The sequence below is a fragment of the Muntiacus reevesi genome, chromosome 17 (genome assembly GCF_963930625.1).
Source record: "Muntiacus reevesi chromosome 17, mMunRee1.1, whole genome shotgun sequence".
Lineage (NCBI taxonomy): Eukaryota > Metazoa > Chordata > Mammalia > Artiodactyla > Cervidae > Muntiacus > Muntiacus reevesi.
In genome coordinates this window covers 1,805,660-1,827,486 of record NC_089265.1, presented here as the reverse complement: position 1 = coordinate 1,827,486, position 21,827 = coordinate 1,805,660, and the positions used below count along the sequence as shown (strand labels likewise).

The following is a 21,827-nucleotide window of genomic DNA, read 5'->3' as shown; positions in this document are numbered from 1 at the left end:
TCTTAAACTCCTGTCTCCTGTCTCTCCACCTCTAAACCCTCAAGAAGCCCGTGGTTCTTGCCATGACTCTAGGTCCAGCTGCAGCTCAGACAGGCTGTTGGCTCTGAGGGGCTAGAGGAAACCCCAGGGGGACTCAGAGGAGGCCGGAATCCTCCACAGGGCTGGGTCGGGGTTCCAAAGTCCAGTCCCAGAAAGCAGCAGGGGAGCAGCTGTGCTGGGGGAGGGGCGGGCAGAGGTGATGGGAGGGTATCGGGAAGGTCATCCAGCGCCAATGCTGGCCTCAAGCGGGTGCCACTGTAGGGGGTGGAACAGTGGGGGTGCTGAAGGCAAAGGACCACCCCTTTCCTCCATCACCCCCTACCCTGAGGAAGCAGGAACCAAGTAGCTGTGAGCCCCAGAAAGTGCCCATCACCCTGCACTTTCGGCCTTCAGCCTCCTGGACCCCCAGCCCTGCCGGCAGAAGCCCACGTAAACACAGGCTCCTCCAAGAGGAGGTGAGGCCCCGGCAGACCCAGCAATGGGAGGGCTTTCGGTGAAGCTGGGGCTGCAGTCCCGCAGTCCTAACCGATTCCTGACAATCCAACACAGCAGATCTCACATCCCCGCAGAGGTGTATTTCCAGGGGGTCTGAAAGTTGGCAGGGCTTGAATTGTGAATTACAATGCTCCTGACTGGCCTGTCAGGTCACATTCTGAATCCTCCAAGTTAGATAACAACTACTATTCAAGGGAAACCTGAGCCAGAATCTTGTTAGAAATAAACCAATTCAGCATGGCCCGCGTGTGGTCTTGCGAGCCGTCCTGGACAAGAGGCCAGGGAGACCACCATCAGGGGCTGCAGCCTGGCCTCCCCCCATCCCTGGGGTCTCAGCACCGATGCGGCTCCTCCTTTTCTGGAGGGTCCAGCAGCAGGTGAATTACACATCGGTAAGAGGCTAGCAGATGACGGGGCATCACCTCCTCTGTCCCTTATGGGGAATAAGCGACAGTGGACTTTTAACGTAATTAAATGTTATATTCATGTACCAGCCAGAGGTTCCTGAAGACCGCTGCTTAGCTCAGTCCATTTGCAGTCATTAGCACTACAGGCCAAGCACACACACATGGAATTATAAATCACTGAAGTCAGCCACGTGCACCCAGCCTTGCAGAGCACTCTCCTAACTCCACTCTGATGGCTCCCGACCTCACCAGCCAGTGTCACCGGGCATGTCAGCAATTTCTGACTGTCTTTCTCCCTGATCCTACAGCCCGTCATTTCCATTCAACATAAGCAAACTGGCGCATTCAGTTCATATGTACAATCACAACATTCCCCAAGGAAGGGCTGATTTCAAGACATTTTAGAATTCCTATTAAACCAAAAGGAAAGGCTCATTGAAATTAATAGCAGAAACACCAATCTATCACAACAGAGAGCCCTTGAACCATGGTGCTGAAGAAACCAGCCACTTAGTAGCCTTCTTCTGCAAAAATTTATATGAATTCAGTCCCACACTCATCCAGGATTTATTTGCAGCTCTGCCTTTTTGCCAGCTGCCCCAAATGAGGTAGAAACATGCTGGTAAGGGATCTAAAACACTTCACCAGAGAGAAAAGCCAAGTCAATGTGACACAGACGGAGTCCAGGGCCTGGACGGCATTTCCCACTAACCAACTGAATGGCAGAGTTTGTATTTACACACGCCTGCCTCCAAGACACTCCAACACGCAGCTCTAACACCAACTCCAACACGTTATTCAGCAAAATTTGTTGGCCTAGCTTACATGCCAGAACCTATATGTGATGAGATTGAAACGCCTGCTGAAGAGAAGCTGCAGTGTGTGTGTCTGCCTGAAACTCGGGTGTGGTCCAGCCAGGAGGAGACTCCTCTGCACTGGGTCGGATGGGTCGGCTGGATCAACCCCTGCGTGGCTGGAAGCAGTGAAGAACGATTCACGAGCACACTTGCCCACCGTGGAGAACACACCCCACAACCGTTCCTGTAGCAATGGTAGACACAGCACTTGTCAGGGAGACGGGGCAGGGATCAGAGGGAAGCCTGGCGCACTTGGGTGTGTCTCCTGTGATGGGGGAGGAGTTTCAATCTATCAGGAAACTTCATTTCCTTGACAGGGCTCAAGACACAGTGGTATCAGCATCAGAAGTAAGTTCAGCCCCATCCCATCACTGTGGTGATAATCCCTGTGTAGCTGTCCGATGCCCCCATGCTGCCCACTGCAGAAGCTGACCCCCCCAGCCCCCACCATGCCCCCTCGCCGCCCCGGGGCAAGGCCTGAACTGCCAGCTCCCTGGACCCTAACCTGGCAGAGGGGAAGGCCCAAGAGGAAGCCAGGACCCATGTAAAGCAGGGCCTCTGAGCCTCCCAGTCCTTCAGTTCTCCTATAAGACCAGCTCTTTTCACCTTTTGCAGGGCCAGCATCCCATTCTCCCCTCTTGCCTCTGAAATTTCCCTTTGCGCCTCCTCACCAGACTCCGACTCCCCTGTCATCCACCTTGGCCTCTGCCCACCAGGTTCGGCTGCGCCTTGGGGCTCCCCTCAGGCTTTGTCCCAGCTGGAGTCACAGGGTCCCCTTTTTATCATGTGCACCCACAAGATAAACAAAGGACAGAATTTCCTTTCCTTCCTCCTTGTGTGCATGCTAAGTCACTTCAGTCGCGTCCGACTCTCTGAGATCCCATGGACTGGAGCCCACCAGGCTCCTCTGTCTGTGGGATTCTCCAGGCAAGAATACTGGAGTGGGTTGCCATTCCCTCCTCCAGGGGATCTTCCCAAGTCAGGGATCTAATTGGTGTCTCTTATGTCTCCTGCAAGGGCAGGGGAGTTCTTCACCGCTAGCACCACCTGGGAAACTCCTTCCTTCTTAGTTCTAGCACATAATTGCTGAAAAATGAGTGGAGCGTGGGATCACCAGCACAGAAACCACACCTTGACTCTCTCGCTTCCCCTGGAGTTCTCTGGTGCAGGGTCCACGGTCCCCCCACCCAGGTCTGCAGGCGCCCCTCTGGGCAAAGTCCAGGGCAGAGTGGCACTCGATGCGGGCGCAGAGTCTCCCGACTGGAGTTCCTGGGGCATGTCTCTGCTTCTCACTTGCCGATCAGCGACATGGTTGTCAGTTTCATTACACGGGTCACTCAACTTTGACCCATGGTGGGGAAGGGGATGTCTGCCCTTCCTCCTTCCAGAGAAGGCTGTAAACTCAAAGACCAGAACAAAGGCTACACACAAGAGATCACTTTCTCAGAACCCACGGGAAACACAACTCTGAAGTCTGGTTTTAGAAAGCCCCCACCCCCTCCCCCAACCCCTTTCAGGGAGGCTCTCTGCAGACAGGTGCCTTCCCCCGACCTGCCGGCACCCCCACCTCTCCTCTGGGGAAGGCCCTGCACATGGAGCTCAGTCCTGGATTCATCCCTCTCCTGCCCATAAACCACGTCCCTAATCCAAGTCACAATCCAGAATGCCCGGGAGGCAGCAGGCTCAGCTGGAAGGTGACCAGCCTCAGAGGTCATGGCCTCAGAGGGCAGTCGGAGAGGGTGTGACCCCCAGCTGGGTCACCAGTCCCGCCGAGCTGCAGGCAGCCCTTTGCCCTGCCAGTGTCCGGCTGACTGGTCCGACCACACACGTGCACACACCCCTCAGAGGACCAGCATCAGTGCTCCGTCTGCATCCAGAACAAGGAAGGGAATGCTTCCTAACGCTGACTCAGGCTTCCCCCACCCGCCCCACGCCTGTTCAGGCTCCCAGGAACAAGGACACTGCCTAATGAGAGTCACGCTGCACCTCCCAGACTTCCGGGAAGGGGTCAGGTCAGAGCATCCACAGCCCCCTAACCCCCTTCAAGGGGGCTGCCCTGAGGACATGAGTGCCAGGGATGCACACGTGGCCTGACAGCCACCAGGTAAAGACACAGAGGAGCAAGCAGCTGGTGAGGACCCCGGGACTCCCCAACACAGGCACTGGCTGGTCAACAGGCACACACACGGGTAACACTCCTGAGACAGCTGACCTGATGTGCTTCCCGCCCACATGCAGCTCTCCATCTGAGAAAACCACGACAGGGGCAACTTGAAGTTCTGGACTAGTCAGTGTTTTTCTTTTATCTATATGACATACAACTGTGTTTCTCAAATGAATCCAGGTATCACCTGGACGGCTTGTTAAACTTGCCAGCCTCGGGTCTACTCTGCCCAGGAGGTCTGGGCGTGTTAACCAGCCCTAGCTAATCTGAAGCAGGTGGCCAGTCCCGCCACAGTCAGCTCCAAGCACTGGTCCTGCCAGGCAAACAAGGAGATCCAGAAGAGATGCAAAAAGTATGTTCCTTCTAAACAGTTAATCTGCCCTCCCTGGTGCCACACTCTCAACAGAAAAAAAACAAACACAATCTATTCTAAGAGTAACCTGTAATTAGAAGGTTATGACTACGCTGTAGAAGGAAACGAGGAGAGAGGACAAAGGAGTTTGTGGATTAATTAGCAATATCACGCGGAACTCTGTGCAGCCGCAGGCTGATAAACAAGGACCAGAGATCGGGTCAGCAAACACACCTCTGAAGTCAAAGAAAATCCACTGGGCCAAAGGTCAGATCTGAGGTCTCCCTTACATCACTTGGAGGAGAACAGCCGTTCAGCAAATTGCATATGATGTAACTTTGTTCTAATATTTTTCCTTACAATTCTCAGAAAGGATATTTTTTTGCAGCATTATTTTTTTTTACTGTCATTTTTTCAAATTATGAAAGTATGACAACACATTTCCAGGAGGCTAAGAAAATACAGAACAAAGTTACATATAATTCCACTATATATTACGATTATTTTTAAGTAGATAAATTAAGACTTTTAGTTTGAGTTTGAATATAAAAATCTCAAAAATTAACAGATTGAAAATATAGAATAGAAGGATACAGTAGACCTGAAAAGTACCATGAACCAATTCAATATAATTAAGATTTATACAATTTTCACACAGCAGTAGAATACAAATTCTATTCAAGTTCTCATAGACTGTAAACTAGGATATACTGTAACATATCCAGGGACGTAAAATCAGGTGCAAAAATTTCATGGGCTAAAGGTATTGAAATCATACAGAGTCTGTTCTATCAATGTGGAGTTATGTTAGAAATCAATGTCAAAAGATACTTGAAAATAACTCACATGTTTTCAAGTGAAATGTGACAGAGATCTTTGACTTAATCATCAAAAGCCTCAATAAAAATAGAAGACTGAAAAAACACAGAGACTGATTACAGAGAAGCATTTAAATGAGAAATATCAAAGATATTTAAAAACCCCATGTATTTGGAAATTAAATGTCCATTTTAAATGCTGGGTCTATTTAAAAAGCCATTGGCTTCCCAGGTGTCACAGTGATAGTCTGCCTGCCAATGCAGAAGATGCAGGAGATGCCGTTTCGATCCCTGGGTTGGGACGATCCCCTGGAGGAGGAAATAGCAACCCACTCCAGTATTCTTCCCTAGGAAATCCCATGAACAGAGGAGCCTGGTGGGCCACAGTCCATGGTGCCATAAACAGTCAGACACTACTGAGCACATACAAGACCAAAAAGCTGTAACAAGGAAAATTAGAAAATATTTGTAACAGAATAAAAATGAAAAGAGAATTCACCAGAATTTGTTGCATGCAGCTGAAGCTGCTCAATGCAACTAAACACAATATGAAATCTTGAAAAGAATTTTTTAAATTAATGAAATTGAAATATTATATGGGTGCATAAATCTATCATTCACTTATTAAGCATAGTCTTAATGAGGACAGAGAGCTTGTGCAGTCATGCTGCCTCGGTTCAGTGGAGATGAAGGAAAATAAATCAAGGTCAGGTGTGTTAGATGGAGACAAAGCATATGGAACAGGCGAGGTGCCCACAAGGAAGCCCTGGGAAAGTCAGAGAACATCCAACCTGTGCTGGGTGTTGAAGATGTAAGTCTGCAAAGGTGTGAGCAAGGCGAAAGGAGGCACAGGAAAGCTACAGGAACACAGAGGTGTGCCTTTGCTTGGCAAGTCACGGGGATGGGGGACATGCTAATTCAGAGAGGGAGCTGGGGGCCAGTTCATGCTTAAACTCGGACTTTATCCTGAAGGCACTGGGAATCCATGTAAGAATTCTTAGCAGACATATTGAAATACAATTTGCTTAGAAAGAAGACTGTGTGGAGACAGGATGTATTGAAGAGATCACTAAGGGAGCATCCTTCTGGAACGTGGTTACTCTGTGGTTGATGGTGAAGATCAGGCGACTGAAGAAGGTGGGGCAAGTGGTGGGGTTGCCCCCAGCGACTGTCTACCGGTAGGTGGGTGGGGCAGCAACTAGCTGGACAACGGGGGAAGTGGATGAGTGACTCTGGGACAACATCCATGAGGGTGTACAGCTGAGAAGTAGGGTACCGGTCACCGAGCTAGGACAGGTGGGTGAGGGGCAACCACAGCTCACCAGTTCCTCTGGGGACAGGCCGGGTGCAAGTTCTCACCCATCCTCTCCCAGGCTAGACTCTCTGCGCTGACGACAGCCAAGGGGCCTGGGCAAGCTCAAGAGCAGGGCTCAGAAGGCAGGGACAATGACGGGGGAGAGAGGCGGGGACCCCAGCACAAGGTAGGACTCTGAGGAAGTACCAGAGTAAGCGTCCCAGGAAGTTCTTTGCCTGCGTGATCTTCCACGACAGGTGGTGTCCCCAGCACGCTGGCGCTTCGCTGGAACCGGACGAGAGGAAAGTGATGCCGCCCCAGGTAGAGTACCCCACCATAGCGCAAAACCTGGTGGGCTAGTGCTCCCCGTTCCCCGCACCGCACCCCAGACGGGAAACAGGCCTCAGCCCACTGACCTGAAGGCATCTCTCTGGGGTCTTTAGTTGACGCCTCTCCAGCCTGCAGACTCTCCTCGCTGGAAGCTCTCCATTTCCGTCCTCTACTCGGTGACCATGACCTAAGAAGTTCCCACGCCCACCTCAAGTTCATCCAAGGTGGCCGAGCGCAGTCCTGCAGGGCCCTGCAGAGTGTGGGGTCTCAGAGAAGACCTGCCTGAAGACAAAGAGGACTATCGTATTGCAGAATGACCTAAGAGTGAGGACAAGGCCTTATGTTTGAAAAACCAGGTGACAATGTCGTGTCCTCGTGCGGTTGTCAAAGATGCTTCCTACCCTGGAGGCAGGAATGAAGGGTTCAGGCTTCCTGAAAGAAAAAACCAGCTGAAAGTTCCTGAGGTCATGAAACTAATGTTGAAACAGGGTTTCTAGGTTCACTCGCTCGTGAGCCAGACCACCTCCACTCCCCGCACGGCTGCTTCCGGCGCACCTGCGCCCGGACCGCGCACCTGCGCCGCCGGACCCGGAGGCCCGGCTGCGTCCAGACGCGGCGGCGAGCGGGCGAGCATGCTCAGTCGGGTGCTGACCCGCTTCTGCGGCCCGGCCGGCGGCGGGGGTCGGGGCGCTCGCCCGCGAAGCCCACAGGGGACGAGGAGAGAGCGGCGCGTGGAGAGCCGAACAGGGCCAGTCGGCCCTCGCGGGGCTCCAGCCCGGCGAACGTCCGCTCCCGCGGCGCCGCGAGCAGTCCGCCGCGCCGGGTCTTCGCCGCAGCCCGGGGGGCGGGACCCGGGAACCGGTGTGGGCGTGGCTGGGCGTGGCCGCCGCGTGGGGGCGGCCCTAGAAGGAGCCGGGTCCCGGCCCCCGCACCGCGCGGTCCCGCGGGTCTGCAAAGAGGCTCACTTGCCGAGCGAGGCCGGGCCGCTCAACTTCTGCAGGCGCCTTGGAAAACCTGTCTTTCTCACTGAAAAAGCCCCGCAGTGGTCACTATAGAAAACTTAGAAACTACAAGTAGTCTAGAAGGAGGTCTAGAAGCCGGCTCAGAAGCCTCCCGTTGACGTCCCGTTCCTGCGGCTCCTCGCGGCCGCACGGGGTCCCTGCAAGGGTAGGTGCGGGAGCGGTGCAGCGTCGCGGGTCCAGCGCGGGTCCCCAGCCTTGAGAGCAGGAGCCCGGGACTCCCCCGGGACTGCCGAGGCCGCACGGAGCAGGCGCTGGCCGGAGACAGCGGGCGCGGGGTACCGCCGCAGGGCCGCTTGGACCGAGGAGCTGGGTCCCGCCTCGCGGCCCTGGGCCCTCCCCCGCGGGCCGGCCCACCACCCCCAGCCCCTCCACTCGCCCCGCCCCTCCGCGCTGCAGCGAAGACCCGGCCGCGCCGCGGCGAGCGCACTGGGCATGCTCCGCCCGGCCGTTCGGCTCCGCTCTGGTCTGCTCCGGGAGGCCGGGCTCCGGGAGGCTCCGCAGCCCGCACCTCAGCGGGCGCGGGGGCAGGGACAGCCGCCGAGAGGCTGCGGGCGTCGGCGCTGCTCGGCTCTCGGGCTGGCCATGGCGAGGAGCGCGCGGCGGCCGCCGGAGTGGCGAGGCGGCGTCAGGTTAGCCGGGTTAGCTGGGCGCCGGCGGGCGGGGCGCCGGCGGTGGGGAGTCCTGCACCGCATGGTGACCGAGTCGCCCCGGTCGCGGCCGCGCAACTTTGGGGCGCTGGGGCTGGAGGAGCCCGCGGCCGGGGCTGCGCTCTGGGAGGCGCCCGGGCCCCCGCAGTGGGCTCCAGGGTCGCAAGATGCTGCAGGATCCGAGAGCAGCGGTTTGGGGACACTGCGTCCCAGGCTCGTGTCGTAGCCCTCCCACGGCGAGGAGCACGGTGTGCACCGCGCGCAGCCGAGGAGCCGGCAGGTCTCGGAGGAAAGGGGACGTCAAGCCACGGCGGGGCCTTCCCCGATTCCGGGCCGCCCGGGTCACCGGACCTTGGTGACCGGGATGGGGGTGTGCACTGTCCTGGGGCCCCGCAGGCCACGAGTGCTGGCGGCGCGTCCTGGTGCCGCAGGAGAGCGGGGAGCTGTGCGCGCAGCAAGCCGCCGCCTCCGCTGGAGCTCCCGGAGTTTGTCGCATTTGACTCCATAGCAAGTTGACATCGAATTGCTTCATGGCGTGGAATGGGAAAACGTGCTTCATCGGCTTAAAAAAACAGAGTAATTGCAAACCCGGTTTATTTTAAGCCCGACCATTAACCCACCTTCCCGTCCAAAAAAAAAAAAAAAAAGCTTGAGCTTGCAAGACTTATAAAGAAAACTAGCAAAAAGGAAAAAAAAATGTTTGTAGGTGCATTATCTGCTCACAGTGTAGAAAAGAATCTGTTATGGTTGAATTGTCATTGTTTTTCAGCATACTTGTTACAGAGAAGTTGGGTTACTGTAGCCATCTTTATTGAGCGGTATTTTAGATGTATAAGAACTTGGAAATACCGTGTGGCAGAAGCGCAGTGGTTTTTTTTTTTATATATATATATAAAGTTTTCTCACTTTTGTTTCTAAATGAAACATATTTTTTCTCAGTTGCTACTATGCTGAACATAGTAAAATTGTTCAGGATGAAATGGAAGATGGAAAAAGAATGTTTTCAGAAAGGAGTAAGTTAGAACAATGTAGTTCTACTGGGCTTGTAACTTTCGTGACAAATGCAATTTGTAGATCCCACCACAGTTTTTGCTGGTTCTTGAAACATTTGGCACCATTACCACCCTTATGATTACTGGATTTCTGAAGCAAGGAAAACAATCCTTGTTCCAGTGAGAAATAGTTCTGCCTCTAACTGAAGTTCTAATTCTTAAGCTGGTGTCCAGAAGCACCCCTTAGTGGATACAGTTGTTTTATTTATTAAGTGTGTTACAAAACATCTGCTCTGTGCTCTTTATAGATTCTAATAGACTTTTGAGGCGCATTTGCTTTTCGTTGTGTTGTGGATAGCTTTTAATGTTTGTTCGTGTGTGAGGTGGTGCCAGCTCTCATTCCAGATGCTCCAAACCATTTCCCCATGTGGGCTGTGTGTCCTGCCTGTAGGTGACTGAGATTTATTAACAAGAGTGTTTGACTCCATAGCAAGTTGACATCGAATTGCTTCATGGCATGGAATGGGAAAACAGGTTGCAAGTGTCCAGACAACAAGAACAGCACCATGCTGACTCTTTCTGCAAATTAGACCTGCAATTCTTCATTTTACTCAAAAAGCTTGGTTGGTGGTATTCATTGCTCCTAAACATTTTTCTTAATGTATTTATAGAAACTTTTGGAAGTTTGAGAAAGAGCCAAGTCAAATATTGAGAAAATGTGCTTCCCCTTTCTGTAGCAGTGCATCCAGTTCAAAACCTCCTCTGTATACTACATACATGTAAAGCTTATCTGTTATGGTGGGACTTGTTTTCTCAGGCTGCATCCTAATACCAAATAGTTATTGTGGTGAGGTTGCTTTTAACACACAACACAGTAGTCAGATTTGGTCATTTCTTAGAATTCAGAAATAGTGCATGTGCCCAGTCACTCACTTGTGTCCGACTCTGTGACCCTGAGGACTGAAGTTCACCATGCTCCTCCTCTGTCCATGGGATTTTTCAGGCAAGAATACTGGAGTTGGTTGCCATTTCCTTCTCCTGGGGCAGAAATAGTGCAGATAATAATTCCCCAATGCAACATCTAACCAAGCATTTGTTGTGTGGCTCGCCCTTTTCTAGCCAAGCCCAGGAGGACACTTGACAGCACTTTGTGATCTATGGCAAATCACAGAAAAGTTAGAAAAGGGCTTCCCTGGCAGCTCACTGGCAAAGAATCTGCTTGCCAATGCGGGAGACATGAGTTCGATCCCTGATCTGGGAGAATCACACGTGCTGTGCAGCAGCTGAGCCTGTGCTCCATAGCTGCTGAAGCCCATGTGCCCTAGAGCCCGTGCTTTGCAACACGAGAAACTTCTGCAAAGAGACGCCTGTTTGCTGCAACTAGAGAAAAGCTTGTGCAGCAATGAAGACCCACCACAGCCAATAAATAAATAAATAAAATTATAAAGTTAGAAATAGCCTTAGATGCAAATGGTTGATTTTTGAGTTTGCTGAAAAACCTCCCTGGAATGGTTAACGGATTAAAGGGCTTGGTTGATCATGTGATAAGGACCAGTGAAGAGCTGTCAGAACTAGTTTCTAAGTTATACTCAGCACAGAAGCCCTGTGTGTTTATAGGTCTTGCCTCTGCCTGAGGTCTTTACTCATTAAAACATCACATTTATTTTTCCTCCCCTCCATCTTTATAGCCAAGCCCCTAAAGCTGTAGAAATGAGTAAGACATGGTGATTCACAGTCTAGTCAGACAGACAGGCTTGAGCACAAATAACAAGGTAAGTGCTGCCCAAGAGGCATCTGTACCAGGAACCGAAAATGTGCAGGAAGGAGGCCTTTGGGTTGGGAGGGGAAGGGGCCTCATGATAATAGAGACAATGATAGGAATGCCTGAGGAGTTGGATAGGCGTCTTCTGGCTGGAAGTAGGCTCTCCAGACAGACGGACCACCATGATGGTAGTTAGGCTAATGCCCTCCCTCCCTGCCCAAGATGTGCACTTCCAGACTTTGCAGGTGGATTAGATGGAGGATCTGGAGATGGAGAGATTGTTCTGGGTTATCCAGTGTGCCCCATGTCATCACAAGCGTGCTTACTAGTGGAAGAGAGAAGCAGAGTGTGTATGCATGTGTGCTCAGTCACGTCCGACTCTTTGCGACCCCATGGGCTATAGCCCTCCAGGCTCCTCTGTCCATGGGATTTCCCAGGCAAAAATACTGGAGTGGGTTGCCATTCCCTTCTCCAGGGCATCTTCCCAACCCAGGGATCGAACCTGAGTCTCCTACATCTCCTGTATTTCAGGCAGATTCTTTACCGCTGAGCCACCAGGGAAGCCCAGTCAGTGTCAGATGCATGTGAGGAAGACTCGCTGGCCATTGCTGCCCTTGAAGATGGAAGGGCCAGGAAATGGGGAGGGAGGCGGGGGCGGGACAGCCTGTGGCAGCTGGTGAAGGTGAGGACGCGGATGAACCTCCCCCACCCTCCTGCCAATTCCTTGCTTAGCCCATCCTGACCCACGGGGAACTTTTCACCTGCAGAATCAAAAGATAACAGAGGTGTGTTCTAAGTCACTAAATTTGTGACTTGGTGCCTTAGGAGGGAGCCTGAGAAAGGTCATCTGACCATACACAAGGAAAGGTCTGGTGTGATGGGATCAGGGGCTGGGGCAGAGGAGTTTGGATTTCATCCTATTTTTGATAAATAATGGGACATCACCTAAGGACTTTTATTAAACAGGAGCACGTGATAGACAAACTGCTGCTGTTTTATCTGCCTAAACCCCAGGATTCACAGGGCAGTTCGACAAAGGGTGTGTAACCTGAGGTGGTCTGTGGCAGGTTGGAACCAGCGTGTCGTATATCTCAGTTCTCCTCTTTAATCTGAAATGACCTTAGTATGCATGTGTGAAGTTAACAGTTTAAGTCGGGACTTCACTGGTAGTCCAGTAACTGAGACTCCTTGCTGTCAGTGTGGGAGGGCCTTGGCTTCAATCTCTTGTCCAGGGATCTAGATCCCACGTGTCACAGCTGAGAGTTCACATGCTCCAGCTAAAGATCCCGAGTGCAGCAAGGAAGATGGAAGATGCCATGGGCTGCAGCTAAGACCCAGTGCAGCCAAACAATTAATTTTAAAAAAGAGCTTAGGAAAACTTGCATTCATAGTTCATTAGTACAGGAAGAATGGAGACAGTAAAGCAGTGGCGTGGTCACATTTTGACTATTTTGTTTCTGTTCATTGTCCTTTTTCTTTAGTACTTTTTTTTATTAAAGTATGGTTGTACACTGTTATATAAATTACAGGTGTCCAATACAGTGATTCACACTTTTTTAAAGGTTGTACTCCATCTGTAGTGATTATAAAATATTGATTGTGTTCCCATATTTTACAGTATATCCTTGTACCTTATTTTATTTGTTATTTAATTTTTACAGTGTTGTGTTTCTGCTTACAACAATGCAAATCAGTCATAATGATACATATTAATACATCCACTCCCTCTTGAGCCTCCCTCCCCTCCCCAGGCCACCCCTCTAGTTCGTCACAGAGCGCCAGACTGAGCTTCCTGTCACTGTCCTCTTAACAGACAGCTGCTCTGCTGAACACACACGGAGCACAGCAGACGGGGACACGGGGCAAGTCTGTGGGCAAGTCAGGTTGAACGTGCTACCTTGAGGCGATGCCAGGTCACCTGGGCCAGCTCTGACCAGTGGGTGGGAGCTGTCTGCCAGGTCATGGGCTCGTAGGGACTCAACTGAGAAACTGCTGCGCCCATCAGTCGTGTTTGCTGTAGGCACCGTATCTGCTGGGGGGCAAGTGACAGCTATCATACCAGGCACCCTAACTTACGGATTTAAATGTAAGAAATCCAGTCATCCTTTCCAGCCTCTCTTATGTACAGTCTCTTTCACGTACAAGGGCTTAATATCGGTCCTATAAAAACCTGTAGTTGGGGTAAATTGACATCTCTGTGTGTCTGGAAAACCAAATCTGAAGAAATCTTCTACCTTAGTGTGAGAGTAGCTCCAAGTCAAAATTGAACTACATGTAGAAAAATTAGTAAGGGAGAACAGATCTTTCCAACAGCATGGCAAAGGAAGCCCTGCACTGACAAAATCCAATCCTAGGAGCAACACTGAGACGTGATCAAAACTTGACTTAATGAAAACGTGGCTGTGAATCTGTAGTTTAGCTTCCATCTGCATAACTTTGTAAGGTTTATACCTAGACTTCCTTAACTGAGTATAAAGATGCAATAACTATTATTTTACACTGTTCAGGACAAACTCAGTGTAAGCTGCTCTGTCTTGAAGCTCCTCTCCCTTAGGCTCTGGGGTACAGGCTTCTCGTTCTCTAAGGGTTTATCTTTCCTTTCCTGGTTTCTAACCTTACTCCTCTCATCATGAGTTCCATTGTGTTCCTTCTGGGCGATCTGTTTTTCACCATGACCGTACCAGTCACCCACACACCAATGTCCCCAAATCTCTGCCTTCATATAAACTTCTCTCATCCATTCACTGATTCATTTCAGTACATATTGATAACTTGAGAGCTTATAATCTAGGGGAAGGACAGCTGTGCGCAAAGATGATTACAGTGAAAGTGTGAGGTTCTAGGTGAAGCTCAGTGAGTAGAGCAGTGTCTGGGGCTGTCTGGGGAGTCCTGGTTGGCTTTGGACCAAGACTTGAGGGCTGAGTAGGGGTTTCCAGGTGTGTGAGACTGGAAGGCAGCAGGTCTAGAGTACAGGGGTGCTGAGAAAGCTCTGGCAGACAGGAGTCTGAATGGAGGATCCCGTGTGTCCTGCCGTGGACTTGTTTTATACTGGTGGCAGGATGAGACCTGGAGGACGTCTGAATCAGATCTCTCAGAGTCAGCCCACTTCAGCAGCCCCTCGAAGTGTGGATTGCAGGCAGACAAGCAGGACGGGATCCTCAGGGCAATGCTAGTCAAGAGTGAGTACTGAAACCAGGCTCAGCGCTGCATGTGACAGCCGCAGGGGCAAGGAGGGCAGAGGCGCATCTGTCAGGGGTGTGAGGGGCTGTGGGCCAGAGACTGGTTTAGCCAGAGGGAGCTAAAGCTGATGGCAGCAGAGCAGGAAAGCCCAGGTTACTTAGTGCGAGTCGCTCAGTCGTGTCCCACTCTTCACAACTCCATGAACTGGGGCCTGCCAGGCTCCTCTGTCCCTGGGAATCTCCAGGCAAGAATACTGAAGCGGGTTGCCATTCCCTTCCTCAGGGGATCTTCACACCCAGGGATGGAACCCTGGTCACCTGCAGTGCAGGCAGATTCTTTACCATCTGGGCCACCAGGCGAGCCCCAGGGCTGTAGTCAGCACAGCACTGTTTCAGGGCACAGACTTCCTAAGCCAGGCAAGGGAGAAAGAAAGAAGGGATTAATTCTCTGGTGATTATCCATCTTGGTTAGTTTGCATTCCAATCCCAAAGAAAGGAAATGACAAAGAATGCTCAAACTCCTGCACAATTGCATTCATCTCACACGCTAGCAAAGTAATGCTCAAAATTATCCAAGCCAGGCTTCAACAGTACATGAACAGTTAACTTCCAGATGTTCAAACTGGACTTAGAAAAGGCAGAGGAACCATAGGTCAAATTGCCAACATCCGTTGGATCATCGAAAAAGTAAGAGAGTTCCAGAAACACATCTGCTTCACACAGGAGTTGTGATGCCTCTTCTGCCTTCTGCCCGCAAGGCTGCTCTATCCAGGGCTGTGCCTGATTTAAGTGTTTCTCCACTTTGATTAGCACCTTCCCCCAACTTTCCTGAATGTGCGGAGAGCTCTGTGACATTTGTGGCAGTGGGGACCATCCCAACTTGGCCCGCTGACTCCTTTGTCCACTCTAAACAGGTAGTTAGGTGTACAGCCCCTGTGTTTTCTTAAAAGTAAAGACACCCACTTTCTCTGGCCCTCGGCAGGAGAAGGCATTGGAGTGAAGACTGCCATAGGGTTTGCCTCCAAACTTCACCCAGGTCTTCACTCGGCCTGCACACCCCAGGATGGCCGTGGAATGGCTTAAACTTCAGCAGCTGTGGAGCTTGCTCGCTTGTCAGATGCTGTTGTTAGTTTCATCCTGTAGATTTCTGTTCCTGGACTGGATGGAAGGAAGGTTTTTGTCCTCCGGGGTTTGGACAGTCCTAGATGACTTGGTCTCTGAGTAAGTCTAGCTCCATTAGATGTCCCAAAGATAACCTGGCTTTTGAAATCCATTTTTAAATGCTTTTGAGAAACTTGAAATTAATTTCCAGAAAATGCTTGAATATTAGTAATCGTTTGCTTTCCTGGGGGCTGGACTTTTCCCCCTGCACGTCTGACCCCAGGACCTCTGGTAGGCTTGACCCTTCTGCCTTTATAGCGGGTCCATCTCTTCCTTTCTCTGGGTTCTGGCTGTCTCCTCTTCCTCCACTGAGGTAATGGATCTCTGTCCTGAAATCCTCTTTATCATTGCTCCTAAGAAGCCCTGGCCTGAAGGAGTGCCCTGATAAGCTGGCGTCTCACGATGAGCGCGCACAGCAGATGCATTGCCTGTTGTTGGTGCTGTTCAGTCGCTGAGTGGTGTCCGACTCTTTGTGACCCCATGGACTGCAGCTTGCCAGGATCCCTGTCCTTCACTATCTTGGGGAATGTGCTCAAACTCATGCCAGTTGAGTTGGTGATGCCATCCAACCATCTCATTCTCTGTGTCTGCTTCTCCTCCTGCCCTCAGTCTTTCCCAGTATCAGAGTCTTTTCCAGTGACTTGACTCTTGCTGCATGAGTCCTGCTAAAATGTACTGTAAGGAAGATTTTTGTTTTTAATGGTGGGCCACGCCCTACTGGCTAAACCAAGCCATTACTCCTCCTGGAAAACTGTCCTGTCTCCTTTTCTTGCCCTTCAAGTCCTGGCCAACTCCAGTGAACATTCTGGGACCTTTCCAGCTGGCCTTCCTCTGAATTTCTGCAGTATTTACTCAGGTTAGTGCTTAATTATGTATTGCTCTGTATACAGGTATAACCAAGAATATAAGCGCCTTGAGTGTAAAGATCTGGTCTTAAGAAATTTCTTAAGCCCCAGAGCAATATGAACTAAACTGATAATAGTGGGCTTCTTAAATACTTTGAGTTCCAGTTAATTGAGATGACTGAGTCCTGATTGTTTTTATCACTGAAAGGAGTCTGACTGCCCAGCTGAGAAATCATCGAGAACACCTGGAGAGTGTGTGTAGCCCAGCAGGGCCTTCTCCCGTTCGAGCCTGGAGAAAAGCAAAGCTTCCTTCAGAGAGTGCGCTGTTGCTGTTCAGTTGCTCAATTGTGTCTCACTCTGCAACACCAGGCCTCCCTGTCCTTCACCAACTCCCAGAGCTTGCTCACACTCATGTCCATTGAGTTGGTGATGCCATCCAACCATCTCATCCTCTCTCATCCCCTTCTCCTCCTGCCCTCAATCTTTTCCAGCATTGGGGTCTTTTCCAATGAGTCGACCCTTCACATCAGGTAGCCAAAGTATTGGAGCTCCAGCTTCAGCATCAGTCCTTCCAAAGAATATTCAGGACTAATTTCCTTTAGGATTGACCGGTTTGATATCCTTGCAGTCCAAGGGACTCTCAAGAGTCTTCTCCATCACCACAGTTCGAAAGCCTCAGCTCCTCGGTGCTCAGCTTGCTTTGTGGTCCAACTCTCACATCCATACATGACTACTGGAAAAACCATAGCTTTGACTAGATGAACCTTTGTTGGCAAAGTAATGTCTCTGCTTTTTATTTTTATTTATTTATTTTTTTTTTCAAGGTTCTATTAATTTACTACCTAATAATGCAAATTTCAACACCACATCCATGTGAATTCAGGGTGGCTGTTAGAAATGCTCATGGGAACTCTTTTTTTTTTTTAACCAAACAGAAGGTCTTTTCCCATCAAGGTAATTTTGTTTGAAACCATTATTTACTAAAATTCCATTTTTGAGTCCATCTACACTGTGTGTCCAAGACATAGTTTCCCATCCCCCACTGAAGTCTATAAACCAAAGATCTATGTTTACTGTAATGGCAGAAGGCCTTATGGCAACCTCAGCACCATCTCATGACCCCACTCTCGTTGCAGGTTCGTTTTTAATCTTCAGTGCTAGGTATTTTCTTACTTGCATCTTACTGCATCTCTAAAGTCTCCTGGCAGGCAGGTTCGATCCCTGGGTCAGGAAAATAGAAGAGTATTATGGATTTCCCAGAAAATAATGCTTGAAATGACAGTCGCAGTAGGTGAGTTAAACAATAGTTTAGAAATATATGCAGAGAGAATTAGTGAGCTGGAAGACATGTATGAAGAATTCCTTAGATATGGGGCAGTGTGACAAGGAAATGGAAACTATAAGGAAGTTAAGAAATGTGAAAGTTGGAATAGAATGCATAAAATTAGCATGTCAGAAAGAGAATGTTTTAGGAAACGATGACTGAGAAGTTTTGAGAATAGCCAAAAGATAAAAAATGTTTGGAAAGTACGAAGACTCTCAAGCAGAATAAATAAAAATTGTCCACAGTTAGAAATACCATTGTGAAAAAAGAAAAAAAAAAAACCTGAACAAAAGAAAACAGAAGATCATAAGAGCAGTCAGAGAGAAGGGAATGACAGATTCTGAAAAAGCAGCCTTCCTGACAGTAAAAATAAAACACTAGGTGAGCAGAACAAAGTCCTCAAAGTGTTGAGAGAAAATAATCACAGTCTAGAATTGTACATCCATGGATCAATTATACAAAGTGGGGCAAAAGCATCACCTACATTGTTTAAATGCCAGAAATATTTATCCTAAATGTAATCATGATTAAGCAACCTGAAAAAAAATCCAGATGATGGGAACTTCTCCAATTTTTTTTTTTTGGAAACGTAAAAAATGTCAATTTCATAAAATATAGACAAGAAGCAAAACTAAGAGCTGTTTCAGATTTTAAAAAGACTAGAAAGATATTATAACTATCGTAAACAATCCTTGAGTGGATCCTTACTCTAAGAATAAAACATCTACAAACGACATTTGGGGCAAAAGGGAAATGTAAATACATGTAAGTAATGGGTGCACAACAGATCATGTCATTTTGTGTGCTCAGTCTCTCAGTCATGTCCACTCTTTGTGACCCCATGGAGTGCAGCCCACTGTCCATGGGATTCTCCAGGCTAGAATACTGGAGTGGGTTGTCATTTCCTTCTCCATGCTTTTTAATATGCTATATAGATTGATTATAGCTTTTCTTCCAAGGAACAAACATATTTTAACTTCTTGGCTGCAATTGCCATCTGCAGTGATTTTGGAGCCCAAGAAAGTAGTCTGTCACTGCTTCCATTTTTTCCCCCATCTATTTGCCATGAAGTGATGGGACTAGATGCCATGATCTTAGTTTTTTGAATGTTAAATTTTAAGCCAGCTTTTTCACTCCCCTCTTTCACCTTCATGGAGAGGTTCTTTAGTTCCTCTTTGCTTTTTGCCATAAGGGTGGTGTCATCTGCATATCTGAGGCTATTGATATTTCTTGGGCAGTCTTGATTCCATGTTGTGCCTCATCAAGCCCGACATTTCACATGATGTACTCTGCATATAAGTTAAATAAGCAGGGTGACAACATATGGCCTTCACATACTCCTTTCCCAATTTGGAACCAGTCCGTTGTTCCATGTCTGATTCTAACTGTTGCTTCTTGACTGCCTACAGGTTTCTCAGTAGATAGGTAAGGTGGTCTGGTATTCCCATTTCTGTAAGAATTCTCCAGTTTGCTGCGATGGAAAACACTAAAGCCATGTTTTCAACTTTCTTCTGGTGTTTTTGTGAAGATAATTTTCTATAGTGTCACACTGAAACACACTTAAACTTTAGAGAAGATTGACCTTAAGATATATGCATTGAACTCAGCTAGAAGGTTATTCTGGTTCAACCACATTTTGAGAGTTATTGCTCTATATACAAAACTTTAAAACAATAACTTAAAAAATAATATCAAAATATTTAAAAATTACCATTTGAAAATGGCAGTTACGGCAGTTTGGTTGTTAGTGGCGTTTAGCCAGTTTGCCCTGGCCGTGACATCCGGCCAGGGTCACACGGTCCTGCGGGGTCTCCCCTGTGCGGGTGGGCAGCTTGGCCTTTGCCTCTTTCACTGTCAGTGTAGACAGATCTACACGGTCCTTCCCCGTGTCACAGGGCCGCGGCAAGGCTCCGAGAGGTAATATCCGAGGCTCTGTATTGTAAATCGTAACTGCCGGACGAGCATAAGGGGTGTTGTTTTCATGCTGTTAACAAGAATTGAGTCTAGTAGAGCTGGAGTTACAGAATCTTTTCTGTCCTTGTTAAGGTCTGGCTCTTAGAGAGAGCCTGCTAAGAACACTCATGCGACTCTGCTTGTGACAGTGGGGCTGGTAAAGGAGAACAAAAGCTTTTTAACTGCTCTCTGCAGTTATGAGCATATTTTCTCAAATAGATGAGATTTTATTCTGATGAAGAAAGAATCCCCAGGTGATCCAGTCCCTGTTCGGTGACTCTCAATGGCACTAATCAGACACCAGGGAGACCAGGAGTGAGGGGTGGTTTCAACTCTGTGAAATATAAATGCCATTTCTACAATCATAGGTATGTACCAGAGTCCCATCAACCTCACTCACCTCTCAGGCCTGAGTCCTTGGCCCTGCCCACGTCCTGGCCTCTGTGCCCAGGGACTCGTGGGCAGTGGACTGCCTCTCCCGCAAGGATATGTTGAAGGCTGAGCTCTAGGGAAACCGTGGTTTATGTTTTAAACTTAGATTTGTGGTAAAGAATGGACACAGTTACCTAGAATTCTTAAGAAATGGGTGGAATTTGGAGGAAAGCAGGGTCCACGAGGATGCCCAGTAAGGTGTGTGTGTGAGCATGTGTGTGTGTGTATATACTTGTGTATGACCCTTTGTGACCCTACCCCATGGACTGTAGCCCACCAGGCTCCTCTGTCCATGGGATTTCCCAGGCAAGAATACTGGAGTGGGTTGCCATTTTCTATTCCAGGGATCTTCCCAACCCAGGGATCGAACCCGCGTCTCCTGCATTGCAGGCGGATTCTTTACCACTGAGCCATTTGGGAAGCCCGTAAGGCAGTCTATCTAAAGGAAGAGCTCAGAAGCAGCTGGCGATCTGGTGTTCTGTCCCATTTCATTTCCTGCAGGAGGACCTTGGTCTGCAGACTGACACCTCCCAGCTCCTTCCTTCCACAGCACAGCCACACCCCTGCTTGTTGTGGTCACAGGATGGTGGATTTGGAGAAGAAATGACCAGCCATGCACCCCAGTCAGTGGCGGAACCCCCCTCCCCCACCCAGTCCACACGGGGCGTCACCCTTGGCCGGTGGGAGGTCGTCCATGTACAGGCAGATTGGGTTGAGAAAGGGACCTTAAGTTTTTACTGTGTGTGCCAGAATCTGAGAAAATCTAAACACAGAATCGCTTCAGGCCTGAACATCATGTTTAGGAAGCAGGTTAAGAATATTGGTCTCTGGTTTATGCAGTCTCGGGGGAGGAGGCTACCCCTCTACCCAGGCAGAGCACCGGCCTCGTGGGCAGGCACTCAGGATCAACCCATCCTTCACGCATCACTCCAGAATGTGGGCACCTCTGGCTGCTGTTCCAGGCAGGAAGGCAGTCCTGGCCTGTGGAAACGTCTAGGCTCCCAGATACGCCCCAGCTCCTGCCTGGTCTCACTTTGCATGGAGAGGCTTATTTACCAAATACATCCTGAGTGTCTTGGAAATGGACTTGCAGTGAAATTAAAGGAGGAAGGATGGAAGGTCAGCTGAAGCTATGCTGTAGATTAGCCAGTAAGAGAAAATTAATTTCTCTAGAATAAAAATTTGAATCTCCCTTTTGCAGCATGTGTTCGTGCTCAGTCGTGTCTGACTCTGTGCAACCCCTTGGACTGTTGCCCGCCAGACTCCTTTCTCAGTGGGATTCTCCAGGCAAGACTATTGGAGTGGGTTGCCATTTCCTACTCCAGGGATCTTCCCACCAAGGTATCAAACTGATATTTGACCGAATCTCCCTATATACACACTCCAAAGAATAGGGAGAATGTTTTGAAAGGACATAATTTAGTTTCAGGTTTTTTTTTTTTAATAAGTGAAAGGAGAATCTGGAAAAATACCTAGTGATAGAGACAGGAAGAGAAAGTGAGAAACAGCTCAAGGTGCTTCTGTACCAGCTTTAAGTCTGATACATGATCTGATCGTCACGGTGTCAGACGTGAGAGAAAAATGCTGACGCAGCGTCCTCAGCTCCTCTCTGCCTCCTCCCGTGCTTCAGGAACGTGTTTGGCAGCACAAAGGTACCCCCTCACCAGGGGTTGCATCCGCTTTGTATTCAGTCCCCAGGTTTGGTTTATTCCCTGGAATGTCAGATTTCTGAGGAAGTATCTCTCTGATCAAGT

At 49.4% G+C, this 21,827-nt stretch overlaps 1 protein-coding gene across 3 annotated transcripts in view; it reads left to right on the top strand.

Annotated features, from left to right (window-relative positions):
• Positions 1–8,226: 8,226 nt before the first annotated feature.
• MFAP3L (microfibril associated protein 3 like) overlaps positions 8,227–21,827 on the top strand; it is a 53,206-nt gene continuing 39,605 nt past the window's right edge. For all 3 annotated transcript variants that reach the window (XR_010659523.1, XR_010659522.1, XM_065908214.1), the window contains exon 1: positions 8,227–8,407. The gene's annotated coding sequence lies outside the window, so the exon portion shown is untranslated. The remainder of the gene's footprint in view (positions 8,408–21,827) is intronic.